The sequence below is a fragment of the Leiobunum rupestre genome, chromosome 1, assembly GCF_980474605.1.
Source record: "Leiobunum rupestre chromosome 1, qqLeiRupe1.1.hap1, whole genome shotgun sequence".
Taxonomy (NCBI): Eukaryota; Metazoa; Arthropoda; class Arachnida; order Opiliones; family Sclerosomatidae; genus Leiobunum; species Leiobunum rupestre.
Genome location: NC_143384.1, coordinates 77,025,063 through 77,043,010, shown reverse-complemented (window position 1 = coordinate 77,043,010; position 17,948 = coordinate 77,025,063). Strand labels below are relative to the sequence as shown.

Below are 17,948 nucleotides of genomic sequence, written 5' to 3'. Positions count from 1 at the left end.
ATAGAAAAATAAGTGTGAAAAAATTGGCTGTTAATAAAACGAATTTTTTTAATTGTAATTTACATAAGGGTACATTATAATAATATATATATTGTGCAAAAAAAAACAATTTTGCAGGAAACCACGGAGGCAAAGCCTATACGCGGTGGTTACCAGGACAGTACAAACAAATTAGATTTAAGATTTGAAAGCGCAACAAAATTTTTTAAATAAATAAATCATAATCAAAAATAATTTAATTAAACCTAAAAGAGAGAAAAATTAAGAATTTTGAGAATACCAAATGCCAAAAAGGAATCCGATACCAAGGAACGAAATTCCGGAATTGAAAACTCAGTGGCATTCTCCCTGATGTCGGCGGGCGACGAGTTCCAAGTACGAGCACTCCGGAGGAAATGAATTTTCCAAAGCCAAGCATCGGACAAACTTTACACAGTACGTAGATCAAGACTTCCGGGCACTAATTGTCATGTAATCGCTAAGATTGAATGTATCTGACTTGGTCAATTTCAAGAGTGTGCTCATATCAGAAACGTATCTGCGAACAGATAGTGGTAATAGATGAATGTCAGCTAGTTGTTGACTGTACGAGACTTATCCAGGCAAGTTACATGTAGCTCGTGGAGATTTCCAGTAAAATCGAGTGACTGTCCGCTGAATACTTTACAAAGAAGCAATGTCCTTTATAAGAGAAGGATTCCAAACTGGAGAGGCGTAATCAAGGACTGGTAAACACATCGAACGATAGAGCGTGACTGACGCGCGGGTATAACCAGTAGTATGACGAATTAGTCCACATAAACAACGGGCACGATTACAAGCGTGGTTGACATGAGAAGCCCATTTAAGGTCCCTCGAAACTAATACACCTAGGATCTTCATACTATAAACGCGAGCAAGAGCCACACCATTTATCTCGTAGGAAACACCCACGTTATAATTCCTTCTGGTATATGTCATGAAATTACATTTCTTGATATTTAAGGAAATGTTATTGGCAACACCCTATTGGAAGACACGAGAGACATTATTCTGCAGGGACAAACGGTCAGCCGCAGAATGAATCTCAAGAGAGATTTAACTATCATCAGCATATTGATAAAGAGAACAATTGTGAGCCAGAACAGATGTGAGATCAGAGCCGGAAACGTTGAAAAGTAAGGGTCCCAGTATTGACCCCCGAGACACACCAGAAAGGTCCGATCGGTAAGAACTGAATCCACCGCGATACACAACACGTTGGAAGCGGTTGTGTTTAAAATCTTGAATCAACTTCAAAGCACTCCACTGATACCAGCTCTTTCAAGTTTAAACAACCGTTGCTTGAAGCAAACAGAGTCAATTTCCTTTAACCAGTCAAACGAAACCACATGAATGTCGGGACGGTTACGCTTATTTAGTAATGTTGACCATTCGTGCAGAAGCTGATGCGTACACGACAGCCCCTGTCGGAAACCATACTCTGAGGCTGGTATAACTGAGGGGTCTTCGAGGTACTTATTCAGTCTCTCATAAATTATCGACTCTAATAATTGGCCAACAACACAGATCAGAGATATAGGGTGGTAATTTGATGTCCCGTTTTACTTTCCGGATCCGTTGTAAACTATATATACGCCGGCATTTACTACAACGCTGACTACGTTCTTTTACAGGTGTGTGAAAAATTTATAACTTGCATTTTAGTTCGACCATTACCACCTAACAGCGAGGCTTGGGTGATGCCTTGTGTTTTATAAATACGGCCGTGCAAGTAGTGGTCTTAGCTGATCGAGTCCTGTTATTGAGTGCTCGAAAAAAGAGTTTATCCTTAACACAACTCGACAAAGATATTGCCCAACGATACATTTTGGATACTTGAAACCCGAAATCCAATTTTTTACGAAAAACGTCGGGCACTCGATCTGGGGCTGTTCACAAATTACGTAACGCGGTAGGGGGGGAGAGGGGGTTTGTGCAAGCGTTACTAATTGTTACGTGGGGGGGGGGGAGGGTTCACTAAAATGTTACGTAACACATTATTTTTAATATCGTAGAATAAAATTTTCATAACTTTCAGAAACAGTCGTAATTATTAAAAACATAAGCATTTTCATTGGTTTACTCACGTTTAAAAGAATTTCATATGACCTTGATCTACAGTTTCGCCTATTTTCCCCCGCTCGGGATGGACAAAAGTGCGAGAACGATTAGTCTGGATCTACCACGTGAATTTTAAAGTTTTAAATTTTTTCCTCAGTTTAGATTGATTTTTCATTGTTAAAAATGGACAAAAGCGCTCTATTTACGTCCCTCATATCTGCTTACGGAAAAGCGTTCCCCGTTAAGACACCACAATAAAACCTATGGGTAGGTATAAAGTGTTGCATAAAAATACAGTTGTCATTTCAAGTTTAAAAAACAAACAATAAAATTTAGTACCTGATCTTATTGTACTTTATTACCAGCATATTAGTTGTTACGTACTATAATAATATAACGTTATATATATATATATTTGTTACGTAATTTGAGAAGAGGGGTCTTTCCATTTGTTACTTTTTGTTACGAGGGGGAGGGGGGAGTCTAAAAAGTGGTTTTTCTGCGTTACGTAATTTGTGAACAGCCCCTCTGGAGTATTTTTACTCGTGTAATCGATAGTTCATAAGCAAAACCGACTACGTGACTAATAAATGGGTTTTATTTGAGTTATTAAAAATAAGTAATAACTGATGAAAGAGATAATCCATATAATATAAAAATTACTTAATTGATTAAAACAATCACCGGTACAAAGGGAATACTTGTGATAATTTTTAGTTGTGATTTAATCAGATATTTATCATATTTAATTTATTTTGAGTAGTTTACCCTTGAAATATCTTTATACTTACACCTTATTTTATCACATATTTAATATTTGTTAACCGTATGAACTTAAAGTTATCAATAAACTAAAAAACAGATACCCAATTTGACTACTAATTTATTAGCTAAGTCTCTCAGGCCATCGTAACGGGCATTAAGGTCTGATTAAGCGTTAATTTGAGTTCAAGCTCAGTCTTTTATCACAATTTGATTTTACAACGGTTATTAACAATAAAAACTAATATACCTGGCCACGGATTCCTGGAACATAGATAAGGATTCAGGATCCTTTATGACATATTGAAAATATATACTGGCATTTCATTTTTATTCATTTAACAACTGTAAACAACATCATTATTCATAAGGAACTACATGTAAAACTAACAATATAGCCTGTAACCGCTAAAACCGCCACGCAAGCTTTAGAAAAGGTGGCCCCAAAGTGTCGCTAACTAATACATAAAATACCATTTTCTCCCATCTGCCACTCCCTATATGAATTTTTTCTGCTGGTTCTCTCGGCGCAATAGACAATAATCTTTTTTCCTCAAAGATGTGTTGGACAGACGCATATGAAAGTAGCATAAACTGTGTCGAAATCGTGAGTCCTGCACGCGAACTTTGCTCTCCCTTTAACTTTTGTTGTTTTTGTTTACGAGAGAAACTCTACGCAGTTGCTCGCGAGTTACTAAACGAAGTGTATTGGCAAATTTATCTTTTGAGTATTTAACTTAGTTCTTTATTGTTAAAACTTTGGTAATTCTTATTTCGAATATATAACTACACCTGTTACGATCCATTATTAACAAGATGTGGGGGAATACCAGACTTACGGAGCTCACTTATGACTAGTTGTAAGACTAAAATTGGTCTTCAAAATAGCGTCAGTGCTAATACTAAAACTCTAATAGAAAAGGTTGAAGATCTTAGCAAATCAATACTATCTCTAAAATATCCAGCTTGTAAACTATCTTATTAAGAGGCCCTCAATGGGTTAGAGTGTGCAATCACTGGTGGCTTTACCGTGGAGTCGGGTCCGGCTCTAGTAACCCGTAAGGGCGGTGGCGCACTGGGAGATGTTAACTCGGATCAAATGGTCCTATCTCCACCTCCGACACAAAACGGAGAATCCTTTTGGCCGGCATATTATAGAAATCAGAAGTTTCCAGCTGATGCATACCAAGATGCTCGAATCTTTGGGCCGCGTAGTACTCGCACCTACAAAGTACATGAGAGGCGTTTTCCTCCTCAGCCTGACATGCCCTACAGATTTTATCATCACTGATTCCAATCAGATAAAGATGTCTGTTAAGGAGACAATGACCTGTTAGTAGGCCAACGACCAACCTGATATTAGATTTGGAAAGCGAGAGCAGCTCCTTAGCTCTCTGCCTAGAGGGACCCGAGATAAACTCTTCAGCCTGCGTTTGGCCATCCATCTCAAGCCAAAGCTTGAGTTGACGGTCAGTCATGGAGTTAGAGATAAGGCCGCGAACTATGACAGAGGGGATAGTGACGGCAGGTTCAGGACCAAAGAACCCAGCCTCTGCCCCCTTCTTGGCTAAGACATCGGCCCTCTCATTACCATAGTACCCCCGATGGCCAGAAACCCAATAGAGCTGAACTTTATTGTTGGTGCCTAGCTCCGAGAGGAGGTTCAACAGCTGTAAACCAGTTAAGAAGATACCTGAAACTGGTTGAGAGCCTTGAGGGCTGATTGACTATCCGAATAAATTTGGATAACCTTGCCATGAAGCTTCTTATTAAGACAAAAGTCAACACAAAAGCAGATAGCGGCAATTTCCGCCTGAAAAACACTAGCATAGACACCAAGACTTTTAGAGAAGCCGGGATTGCTAGTACGACAATACATCCCCGAACCAGTGCCAGAGCGGGTCTTAGACCCATCGTTAAACCAGACGATTTCCCCTCTGGCCCCGAGGGTACCATGATTGGACAACTCTGTACGGCTTGGAAAATAAGTATTGAAAGACTTACTAAAAGTAGCTTCGTAGTCATCATATCTGTGCCGGGTTACTTAGACTGCTGTGTGCTCGTCGTTCCGCTTTAGGAGCTCTCTCCAAAGGGTTTGACTCTTTACCTACGTTGGTAGGTGGTAGACCCCGACGCCGCCGAGTTACGCGCCGGCGCGCCGCCGACGCCGATTTTTTTCGACGCCGCCGCCGATTTGAAATTTTAGTCGGCGTGCCGCCGCCGCCGCCGCCGCCGTTTATTTTCCAGCGCGACGCCGATTAATTCTGTCTAAAATGCTGCCACGCGTTTTTTGGGGTTTTCAGCAGTAGCGAAGCTTGGAATTACTTTGGACAATTGCAACGTTATGAAGACGGAATTATTATATGCGGTTAACATATGTAACATAATTACTCATAAGTATGCCACTAGCTCTATTTCTTCACTAACGGTTTTTTTCACAGATATTGCGTCATCCGTATCCAACGTAATATTTGACGTCATCGAATCTCAAATGCCGATTATGTCGTCGCACAATTAGCTCTACGTTTGATAAACCGACTACCATTATTTTATAATTTATATGCCATATCCTTATCTGCTTTAATTTTTTTTCACTCATTTTGAACACTTATAATATATCATCAAAAACTTTGATATTTCATATGATATATGTGATAATATGTGATATGATATGTGATACAATGTATGATATATGCCAAATAGACCACGCTTCCTCAGGTTTGGTGAGCCGCCCTGTTGCAATTGGGTTGTAATTTTACAGGTCAATAAAGAAATCTTGAATCTTGACAAACAGGTTTGAAAAGCCATGGCTAAAATGAATTACAATATACTGTCAATTAATATGCAAATTAATGAAGTTTTCGGAAACTCAGGTTCTAAAATAAATTTGCATTGTCAAATCTGGGATTAATAATCCAAGGTCAAATAAAAGAAGCAGGTTTACTGGAAAAAATAGTTAAAATTCAGGTTGAGCTTTTCTGGGGCATCTACAAGGATTGGGGTCTTTGCAGATTGTTTTGAGCCTAGACCTAACTTTTCTAGGCTTTGTATGGGTTTTAATAACGCTGGTTGAATATCCATCCCACTTCGACATCGACTTGTTCTATTTTCGGAAAGCTCTGAACCGTATTGGTCATTTTCCAAAACCTTTTCTTTTTCTAAACTACTCATATAAATTTCAATAAAGCTACATTGGGCTGACTAAAATACGGATACAAAAAATTCCTTTTCAATTTAGAGGTTTTCCATTGGCTTAAATACATATGTCAGTAGCCAATAGTGTGACTCCCAAAATTACTAGGATGAATAAAAAGGTTAAAATCTAACGTAGTCCACCTTTTTACTGGTTCGTGGTGAAACAAACCGTTAGTGGAGATTTTTAAATGGAATAAAGGTACAGTGGCATACTTATAAGTAATTATGTTACATATGCTGTTAATTATTATTCTAAACTAGCGTAAATAAAAAAAGCCTATACTCGGAATAAATTAAACCGGGAGCAGGACCACAGGTAGGTTGATTTCTACTTTATAGTATAAAAATATTTTTTTATAAAGAAACGACGGCTCACGCCGCCGCCGCCGATTTATTTTAATTCAACGCCGCCGCCGGAAAAAAAATCGGCGCACGCCGTTCGCGCCGCCGCCGCCGACTAAAATTGACCGGCGTCGGGGTCTAGTAGGTGGACACTGGCGTAGGGCACCATGATGATAGGCCTCCAGTGGTATGGTCTCTGTTACTAGGTACACCGGGCTATAAATTCTGACGCACTATCATATTAAGTAAATTTCAAACAGTGAGGAATAAATAGCCGATTTCGATTCCCATAAGATTGGGCTAGGCCATTTCACAGAATCCGTTCAAACTTATCAGCCGAACAACGACAAACGAACCTATGATCTCAAAAATCATTTCGAGTTTCAGGAAACTAGCAACACGACATGTTTTAAACCACACCCGCTTTACCGAAAGGGTCAATAAAAAGAAAAACAATGCAGACACATTGGGGTAAAATTATTTGACTCTCGATTTAAAAAAGAACCATAAAAACAAGGACACAGACTAGCTGGGTTCAATATATGGGTCACCAGATTTTACTCCCATGCAAGAAAAAAGCGCGATACTATTACGAGTTTTTTAAATCGAAATTGATGGAAACCAATTTAAATGGAACGAGGTAATTAACAAGGTTGAACCAAAAATATTAAGTATATCTGTATTGTTATTTATTTTTTACTCATAATGAGTCTTGTGTATTCAAACATTTGTAGTGCGTTTTGCAACATTTCAGCTAGGAGTAACAACCACAAGGAGAACGCCGCTAACGCAGTGTTGTGTACAAATTTCATTGGGCGAGCCTTTACGTTAAATGTTTTACGGGCGGGGGGGGGGGGGGCAGACAATTTCCGAATTATCGCCTTCCGACGCTAGCAGGCTCTAAAGCGCCTAACTAATGAAAATTGTACACAAGAAAATGCACGACTTTTGACGGCTCGCGCTCTTCTTTGAACTAATATAGCGCCCCTTTCCAATTTCAAAGGGTACATCCTAGGCCACTGGTCCAATGTCACGCATGGAGACTAGGGCCGTTATATCCCTTCTGTAGGTGTTAGGCCAAAACATCATTTCCCTGAATTTTTGGACCTTCTTAGCTCGTTGAAAGCTTTAGCGAGTTAGTTAATGCAATAATTTCAATTTCTACCTTTGGGCATGGCTGCCATTATGGGCTAATTTTTTATCTAGATGGTAAATCTCGACCAACATCGCTGTGGTTTTACTCTATCAGTTCTCGTAAAGAATTTCTGAAAGGGATGTTTAACATTTATTAATATAGGCGGAATAGGGAGTTACATACTTTGCCCCGAAGGAGGTTTAATATTAGATTCTGGCCCCATTGAAATCGGATAGTAGGATCTCTAGTTATCTACGTATTAAAACTTTCGTTAGGCGTATGATAATTGTAGAAGTAAAATGTATTATTTAAAACGTTTCTTACCACGATCAGAGAAAATACTTAAAAGTACTATCTTAAAATAAAACATCCTAAAAGTGGAAAATCATTCAGACTTCACCAAAGCCTTACGTCATCGAAAGTGGGATGATCCTCCATGCAGGCATTGCCAAAGCCATACTCATTGAATGACTTCATAAATAGAAGAAATTTAGGAAAGGGTTATGCATTCGAAAAAAATACCCCTTTCTATCGATTTATAAATGGGTAATAAGTCCGAAAATAATACTCTCAAGTTTGACTCGATTAAACTCAATTTTTAATAAATTAAACCTTTTCCTAAAAGTAGGCTTGACCGTACGTATTAAATTCGGGTACCTAGAATCCCGCATGTAAAAGAAAAAGTTCGGCTTCCAATGAACGAATATCTTTCCAGCATAGCTCGCCGGCAGAACGTACTCTCTTCGGAATTGGTTGGCCCCGAGTTCAAACCCGGGTCTCGACGCTTCAAATATTTTACAATGAGTATTTTCATTTTACGTAAAAACATTAAATTAATTCTTTTAAACATGATTTAATTTAATATAAAGACATTATATAGTTTTTCAAGTATAAAATTAAATTTTCTAAAAAATTAAAAGAAATTCAATGTAAAAATGTGAAGCGTCGAAAGCCGGGTTTGAACTCGGGGCCATCTGATTTCGAAGAGGGTACGCACTGCCACCTCAAGACGAAGCGAAAGGCAGTCTCGGCTTCCCTCTGTTCCGCGGGTCGCTTCCTCTTCGCCGCCCCGCCTTCGCCTTCCTCACTGACTAACGCGGGCCGCTCTGTCTATAGTCGAACCACCTCAGTAATGAAGCGAAAGGAAGTCTCGGCTTCCCTCTGTTCCGCGGGTCGCTTCCTCTTCGCCGCCCCGCCTTCGCCTTCCTCACTGACTAACGCGGGCCGCTCTGTCTATAGTCGATCCACCTCAGTAATGAAGCGAAAGGAAGTCTCGGCTTCCCTCTGTTCCGCGGGTCGCTTCCTCTTCGCCGCCCCGCCTTCGCCTTCCTCACTGACTAACGCGGGCCGCTCGGTCTATAGTCGAACCACCTCAGTAATGAAGCGAAAGGAAGTCTCGGCTTCCCTCTGTTCCACGGGTCGCTTCCTCTTCGCCGCCCCACCTTCGCCTTCCTCACTGACTAACGCGGGCCGCTCTGTCTATAGTCGAACCACCTCAGTAATGAAGCGAAAGGAAGTCTCGGCTTCCCTCTGTTCCGCGGGTCGCTTCCTCTTCGCCGCCACGCCTTCGCCTTCCTCACTGACTAACGCGGGCCGCTCTGTCTATAGTCGAACCACCTCAGTAACGAAGCGAAAGGAAGTCTCGGCTTCCCTCTGTTCCGCGGGTCGCTTCCTCTTCGCCGCCCCGCCTTCGCCTTCCTCACTGACTAACGCGGGCCGCTCTGTCTATAGTCGAACCACCTCAGAAACGAAGCGAAAGGAAGTCTCGGCTTCCCTCTGTTCCGCGGGTCGCTTCCTCTTCGCCGCCACGCCTTCGCCTTCCTCACTGACTAACGCGGGCCGTTCTGTCTATAGTCGAACCACCTCAGTAATGAAGCGAAAGGAAGTCTCGGCTTCCCTCTGTTCCGCGGGTCGCTTCCTCTTCGCCTTCCTTACTGACTAACGCGGGCCGCTCTGTCTATAGTCGATCCACCTCAGTAACGAAGCGAAAGGAAGTCTCGGCTTCCCTCTGTTCCGCGGGTCGCTTCCTCTTCACCGCCCCGCCTTCACCTTCCTCACTGACTAACGCGGGCCGCTCTGTCTATAGTCGAACCACCTCAGTAATGAAGCGAAAGGAAGTCTCGGCTTCCCTCTGTTCCGCGGGTCGCTTCCTCTTCGCCGCCCCGCCTTCGCCTTCCTCACGGACTAACGCAGGCCGCTCTGTCTATAGTCGAACTACCTCAGTAATGAAGCGAAAGGGAGTCTCGGCTTCCATCTGTTCCGCGGGTCGCTTCCTCTTCGCCGCCCCGCCTTCGCCTTCCTCACTGACTAACGCGGGCCGCTCTGTCTATAGTCGAACCACCTCAGTAACGAAGCGAAAGGAAGTCTCGGCTTCCCTCTGTTCCGCGGGTCGCTTCCTCTTCGCCGCCCCGCCTTCGCCTTCCTCACTGACTAACGCGGGCCGCTCTGTCTATAGTCGAACCACCTCAGTAATGAAGCGAAAGGAAATCTCGGCTTCCCTCTGTTTCGCGGGTCGCTTCCTCTTCGCCGCCTTGCCTTCGCCTTCCTCACTGACTAACGCGGGCCGCTCTGTCTATAATCGAACCACCTCAGTAATGAAGCGAAAGGAAGTCTCGGCTTCCCTCTGTTCCGCGGGTCGCTTCCTCTTCGCCGCCCCGCCTTCGCCTTCCTCACTGACTAACGCGGGCCGCTCTGTCTATAGTCGAACCACCTCAGTAACGAAGCGAAAGGAAGTCTCGGCTTCCCTCTGTTCCGCGGGTCGCTTCCTCTTCGCCGCCCCGCCTTCGCCTTCCTCACTGACTAACGCGGGCCGCTCTGTCTATAGTCGAACCACCTCAGTAACAAAGCGAAAGGAAGTCTCGGCTTCCCTCTGTTCCGCGGGTCGCTTCCTCTTCACCGCCCCGCCTTCGCCTTCCTCACTGACTAACGCGGGCCGCTCTGTCTATAGTCGAACCACCTCAGTAATGAAGCGAAAGGAAGTCTCGGCTTCCCTCTGTTCCGCTGGTCGCTTCCTCTTCGCCGCCCCGCCTTCGCCTTCCTCACGGACTAACGCGGGCCGCTCTGTCTATAGTCGAACCACCTCAGTAATGAAGCGAAAGGAAGTCTCGGTTTCCCTCTGTTCCGCGGGTCGCTTCCTCTTCGCCGGCCCGCCTTCGCGTTCCTTACTAACGTGGGCCGGCAGAGTTTTCCGAGAGAGAGAGAGGGAGAGCCACCTTTATTTCCCCATTCTGAAAGGAGAATTGCTTCCTCGGCGAAGATAATTTTACCCCCTTCCACCCCCGGTGGCGCCGGCGGTGGCGGCGCAAGGGGGTGGGGCGAAAGCAGGGTTGCTAATTGCGCGGTTTCCCTTCAGTTCGGGCGGTTTGCGACGGGGTTTTGGCGAATTGGTATATCATATATCAGCCAATTTACGGAAGTTTGCCCAAAGATGAGATTACGGGGAATTTGGTAGCAATACTCCACCAAAGAGTGTATATCACACCAACGTTAATCAGAAATTGGGCGGTTACCATAGGCGGTTCCCCCAAATTGGGCGGTTTCCCCAAAGTTCTTGGGCGGTTCATGAAATTTGAACCTGGCACCACTTTTCCAAGGTCTATTCCAATATTGCGGCACCAGCCCGCGTGGGGCTGGCACCGAAATAAAAAGGGTCCAAAGTATTCAGGGTGGCGTAAATTGTAACACTTATTCTCTTTAGCAGATAATTCGTTAGAAATATTTCCACCAGATACTGAATTGTTAGAAAACAACACTTTGACTTCATATTCAAATGATCCAAGAAAGATAGTAAATTTTTTAAATCATGAAACGTCTTGCTGATTCTTATATTTTATTTTTAATATTGTAGACGAGCGAAATGAAGAACACCCCAACAAAGAGTTAAACAGTAATTCTAACTAAAAGTTCAAAGGCAAAACGAATGGATTTTTGACAAAATCTATAATTGAATCAGATTTTTCAAGTGATAATGGTAATAAATTATTTAAAAATTAAGTAAACAAAATAAAGGAATATCTTTAATAATTATAATTAGATTCAAATTTGGAATGCGAGTCGAGTTCGAGTCCAAATCCAAGGAATGATCGTCAATCTGATAAGTAGAATCTTAACATTACGAAAAGTAATAAAATGGGTGGATAAGTTGAGTAATTATTTATTATTTAAGGCAAACAAAAGAACCAGAATTCAGTTAAAAGAGGCAGAAAAAGTTTATTTAGGCCGTCTTTCTCTTTTGACAATTCAGCTGAAAGTGACCAAGATCAATATATTGAGCAAATTGCAAAAAAAAATCAAGTAAGTACTAGGCCTAATTAAATTTTGCGTTATACAAATATTTAAAAACATTTTTCTTTTTAAGCCAAATCAAAAACGTCACATCCAAATTCTTTTAGTAAAAGTTATTTAAAAGGGGTGGAGAATACGAGCTAATGTTCATTGAGACGTGGAAGTGAGACAACAGACACAGTTGATATGAATAAGATTTTATAATATAATAATTATAAATTATAACGTCATGTTTTCAGGGTTTAGAATAAAGTCTTATATCAACTTGGTGATCTAAAATAACAAGTGCAGCATTTAACAGCGATCTCTATACATAGTTTGTCCAATTTCTCTGACAAAGCCATTTAACTAGAAAATATCCCATTTTTAACTTTGCCTTGGAAGACAGTTTGTGATTTAAATGAGCTTGAAGAAAGAATGGATGACACTGATGTATTAAAGAAAGTAGTAAGTCTTCGGTTTTATTGCTTTTAAATAATATATCATAACCTAAACCATCATTTTCACTTTTAGCAGAATAAGTTCTCGTCTTGGAGAGACCCTAACACCAAAAGTACTGCAAGGAGGATCTTAAACGAAACTGTTTCCCACGACCTCTCTCTTAAAATTAATTGGATTGGTGAAAAATGGAGAGTCTGGTCTACGAAATCTGAAACTCATAAAAGCACTTAAAGGTAAAAGCCCTTTGCTTTTTTGCATACATTTAAGCTATTAGTAATTATTTCCATCGTCACACATGGAATATAATTATAGACTTTAATTATAGCTTAAAGCAATAATGATTTTATTTCGAAATTCCTAATTAGCAATTGTTTTTTGTCATTCCATAGATGCTGTGCGAACTGCTTTCGTGCAACCCATCACGAAATAGAATAAAATATCCGTGATTGGGTAAAGCTTGCTAAGGACAGAAATGGGGGGCGCAAAAAAAGATAAAATACCGCTGCTAATATATAATATTATAAATATGGAAAAAATTATTTTTATATCAAATTCTGATGTGCGTGTGCAGTTATTATTACATTGTAATTTGACATTTTCGAGTCGGCTCAGAGTCGACCAGGTCTTAATACAGTATCTCAGCAGACCACGAACTGGGTAGTAGTTTTCGAGTAGATACTAGTCGAAAAGGTCTTAATACAGTTTTTCAGCAGACTACGAAATGGGTAGTCGTTTTCGAGTCGGCTACTAGTCAACGAGGTCTTAATACAGTATCTCAGCCGACCACGAAATGGGTAGTCGTTTTTAAGTCGGCTACTAGACAACAAGGTCTTAATACATTATCTCAACCGACCACGAAATGGGTAGTCATTTTCGAGTCGACTACTAGTCAACGAGGTCTTAATACAGTATCTCAGCCGACCACGAAATGGGTAGTCGTTTTTAAGTCGGCTACTAGACAACAAGGTCTTAATACATTATCTCAACCGACCACGAAATGGGTAGTCATTTTCGAGTCGACTACTAGTCAACGAGGTCTTAATACAGTATCTCAGCCGACCACGACATGGGTAGTCGTTTTCGAGTCTGTAGCAAATTAGAGTCCGGCCGACGTCGGCAAAAGGTATTAAACACTAAAGTTGGCCAACGGTCGGCCGACCTTTGGATTTAGGGTCCAAATGTCCTAGGGGTAAAAGGGTCGGCCGACCGTCGGCCGCCTACAAAACGTCGACTCTTTACCGCCATTTAATAGACCTAAGAACAGACTGCAAACGACGTCATCCCGACTTATAATGTATTGTATAATTACGTCGAAACGACTTACTTTTTGATATTTTAAGTGACTGAAAATGACCAAATAAAACCGTAAATATAGCTATATACATGTATGTAGTTGGTCAAGTCCCATGAACGGGAGTGAAACAATGAGTTTATTTCCGTCAATCGGAAAGCACTTGAATCTAGAGTACAGAGTTCTAGAGTTTCTTGGGGCTTAGTAAAAGTAACGATTAAATCTTCATTAATAATATCTTAGCCTAACATATTTAGCTATACGAATGTACCCTACTTGAGCTGAGATATTTAAAATAAGGAAACATTCTCAGATTGATTATATTATCTTTTTCGAAAAAATATAATACAGAAAGGAAGTTATTTGAAAAATTGTAAATTATAGAAAAATCATAAATTATTTAGTGTTTTGGAAAATGTATTTCTTTACTAGTAAGCGAGTAAAAACAGTTTTAAATAATAAAAACTGATAGCTCATTAAGAAAATAGGTTTAACTAAGATGGAAGTAATTTGGAAATATCTTAGATATTTTATAGAAAATAACCACAACAAAATGTTACAAATAGTTGTAGTTTTTTGAATAAAACAATTTTAAAGTCTGAAATCAAACGAAGGAATATTCGTTACGTCATTCGTTGAAAGAAGTTCTGCTGATAAACCTGATTTATGAAAAAAAAATATCAATAACATCTCCGAGAATAACTGCCTAAGTATTTAATCTTGGTAGTGATGAATAAATTTTAAAAATTAAATTAAATATCTTTTTAGATAACTTTTTAGGCCTCTTGAACTGGCCACCTTTCGATAATGAAAATGTATTAGGCACAAGGAGTATTCCAATAATATTTTGATATTCGAGGCTGTGGAGATTTAACGTCCGCACGAAGTTTACCGTCAATATGGTGCGCTCGGGGGTGCTCGGAGTGAACCAGGTTTCTTAACGAGGTACGTACCGGCTTAGGGCAGAAATGCAGCAAGCAAAAGTACCCGCGGAAAACCGTCGTAGGGTTGCGTTTAAGAGCAGGGTCTGATTATCAGACCACCCAAGAAAGTCAAACTCGGTTCTTTTGGCTTTTGTTTAACCTAACATGAAAAAGAAAAGCTACGAAAAAGAAAAAAACGGGAATATTTTTTGAAAACAAACTTTTTTTTAAAAATTCCATTATCGCCGACGATAAATAATGTTGGTGACAGTGACCAATTGCCATTACTATCAATGCCAGACGAACGTCGGTAAATAGTTTAATTTTGGATTTCGAAATACATAACTTCCGTTTTTTTTCAAGGTCACGAATAAATCCATAATCAGATCGGCCGAACGTTTCTTAAGTTCAAATTAAAGGAACGGCTTTCAAGCTGCGGCTCTACCCCGGACCGTTAAATGTTTTGTTTAAGGTTCTCCAGACTAATCAAATTGAGCGTTTCTCAAAGCGGAAATGACGTTACATTGCCGTTAGTTATAAAACCGACAACGAATAAAAAATCGCTACAATTACCCGCCCGAACTGGGGCTCGAACCCAGGCCCGTTAGGTTAAAAGCCTAACGCTCTACCGACTGAGCTATCCAGGCTCTGCGGTATTCTATCTTCATGAAAAATGTGGTAATGGACGGGACATTTATTCTCTCCAGTTAATATAACATTTTAACCATATTTTGTTAGGGACGTTCTAACGATCGAAAGGTCGTAACTCGAGAAGCGTCGTTGACTGGGAGGAGTGGCGTCCTCTTGTAATCCAGCGTCTTGGAAGTCGGAATTCGAGGATGGTGTGAGGGTGGAGACTCTGACGATCATCACGCTGTGGAGATTTAACGTCCGCACGAAGTTTACCGTCAATATGGTGCGCTCGGGGGTGCTCGGAGTGAACCAGGTTTCTTAACGAGGTACGTACCGGCTTAGGGCAGAAATGCAGCAAGCAAAAGTACCCGCGGAAAACCGTCGTAGAGTTGCGTTTAAGAGCAGGGTCTGATTATCAGACCACCCAAGAAAGTCAAACTCGGTTCTTTTGGCTTTTGTTTAACCTAACATGAAAAAGAAATGCTACGAAAAAGAAAAAAACGGGAATATTTTTTGAAAACAAAACTTTTTTTTTAAAAATTCCATTATCACCGACGATAAATAATGTTGGTGACAGTGACCAATTGTCATTTCTATCAATGTCAGACGAACGTCGGTAAATAGTTTAATTTTGGATTTCGAAATACATAACTACATGAATGACTACTATTCCAGGTTCGTGGAGGTTATTCAACTCTGGGATCAGATGGCAACAACTATCATCGAGGCCGTAAAATCCGTATTTGCTAGGTTTGAGGTTCACAATTGACTTCTCCCCGTTCAGACCAGTTCAAGAGGTTTGCGAGGGATTATGGTTTCCGGTCAGTTACCAGTAGTCCTAAGTTCCCACAGAGCAACGGATTCATAGAGTCCGCCGTCAAGACGATCAAAGTCAGACTAAAGAAGAGCGAGGACATTTATCTGGGCTTGCTGGCTTATCGATCAACTCCCTTGGCGAATGGATTCAGCCCAGCAGAGCTATTGATGAATAGGAGACTGAGAACCACGGTACCCGTCCAGCCATCACTGTTGCTTCCGGCGATACCTCCACGAGAGACTCTGGTAAAGAGGGAGAACATCGCCAGACAGATTCAGAAGGTCAACTACGATTGTCGTAACGGAGTCAAAAATCTACCGGACCGTCGAGAGGGAGACAGAGTATGGGTGGTTGACAAAAGAGTGGAAGGTCGAGAGGTCAAAAAGGTGGACCGCCCCAGGTCCTACGTTATCGAGACGTCGAAGGGAGACTTACAACGCAATCGTTTCCATCTTTTGCCGTTACCGCCTCAAGCAGATCAGTCCGGTCCACCGTCAGCATGGGACTATACTGCAGGTGATCCTAAGTCTTCGTCACCGCCGATCCGTCACCACGGTTCATCTAGTACGTCCTGTCCTGGTCCAGACAAGGCCCCTGAAAACACGTGTTCACCACGAGAGACGACCAATGTGGAGAATTCTGCGACTTTTAAACGTGAGGAAGGATGTAAGATAAGAGATAGTCCTTATTCTTATCTATCTAAAAAACTATATCGCCAACTTCATGCACATATTTATATTTGTTGTAACCCTCGTTAGGGCATTCCAGTTTTATACCTTGATGTTGTTAAATTCGTTCTTGAGTTAATAAACAGTTTTATAACATTAACTGTCGTACCTGTCTTCATACCATGAATACTACAGTCTCACCCTATAAAAATACTTTTGATTTTGTTGCATTGTTAACTTTAACGTTTCATTAACCTAAAATTGGACTGCAATTTGTTTCCCTTTCGATAAATTCCATTCTTCTTTATTAGGAACTAGATTTAACGATTTGCACCCGGAATGTCCATAGGAACAATTCCACTAAGAGGTTCAGGAATGTGTTCATAACAGTCGTGACGGAAATAAATCGATAGTGCTCAGCGTAACAGATAAATTAACTGACAAAATTTCGATTAACCGTAAATATTTTGGTTAACTGTTTATTTATGGATATTATCCATGGATAAACAACGATTTAACATGCAAAAAATATTTTATATTTTCGGATAATTGACGGTTATGTATAAAAATAAAATAAGTGGTTAATTTTATCCAAACAACGAGCTCTAGGAGCGATCAAAGTTTTAAACGCTGGAAAACCTTGCGAGTTGATCTACCCATGTTAGTCAGCCACTTAGCCCTAGTTTCCAAGTTCTTGGGTAAATTGAGAAATATTATTCCGGTGTTAAAGTTGGTATCTTCACAAGCTGGAGCTACGCGGGTTATTTTTCGAAATGTAACGAAGTCTACGACGAACACTGTAGCGCGCGACAAAAATCCGGTTAAAAATAAAGGCAATTAAATTTTACGTTATACTTAATAATAATAATATGAAGAGAGTCACATTTCAATTAATAAGAAAAAATTCAAGTATTTTAGTTCCTAATATAATAAGTCAACTTAAAACTACCTCTTTAATTTCAAGATGAGAATCATTTTAATACATCGTAAAATGTAAATAATCGGTAGCGGGATTGAAGCCTTTTACTTATCTGACTATTTGCCTACATGCCTATATTGCTACTTGCCTACAAACATACTTGTCTTTTTTGTACCTTTTTTTGTCACTTTTCCATTGTTCTTAACTTTACGTTATTACGTATTAACATTTAAATCTAGCTTCATGCATTGAAGATATTCAAATTTACTCGCGGAAGAGAACATACAAGGCTTTTTTTGGGTAAACAACCACTTAAATATCACGTTAATGCATACATCATGGCTTCAGTAACGATAGCTTTCCAGGTCGTAGAAGTATCCCTTTCCTAATAGGCCCGCTGATATTAGAAAAGTACTTAAAATTCTTACTTTGGATTGTGTTCGCCAAATCAAGCAG

The 17,948-nt window shown here is 40.8% G+C and overlaps 2 non-coding genes and 1 pseudogene across 2 annotated transcripts; 2 read left to right on the top strand and 1 right to left on the bottom strand.

Annotated features, from left to right (window-relative positions):
- Positions 1 to 14,377: 14,377 nt before the first annotated feature.
- On the top strand, positions 14,378 to 14,570 carry LOC149966666 (signal recognition particle RNA; annotated as a pseudogene).
- Positions 14,571 to 15,029: 459 nt separating this feature from the next.
- Positions 15,030 to 15,102, bottom strand: TRNAK-UUU (transfer RNA lysine (anticodon UUU)). The gene has a single exon. It is a non-coding gene; the product is annotated as a tRNA-Lys (tRNA).
- A 136-nt stretch (positions 15,103 to 15,238) lies between these two features.
- LOC149966664 (signal recognition particle RNA) lies at positions 15,239 to 15,537 on the top strand. Its single transcript, XR_016474610.1, has one exon.
- The last annotated feature ends 2,411 nt before the right edge of the window (positions 15,538 to 17,948 follow it).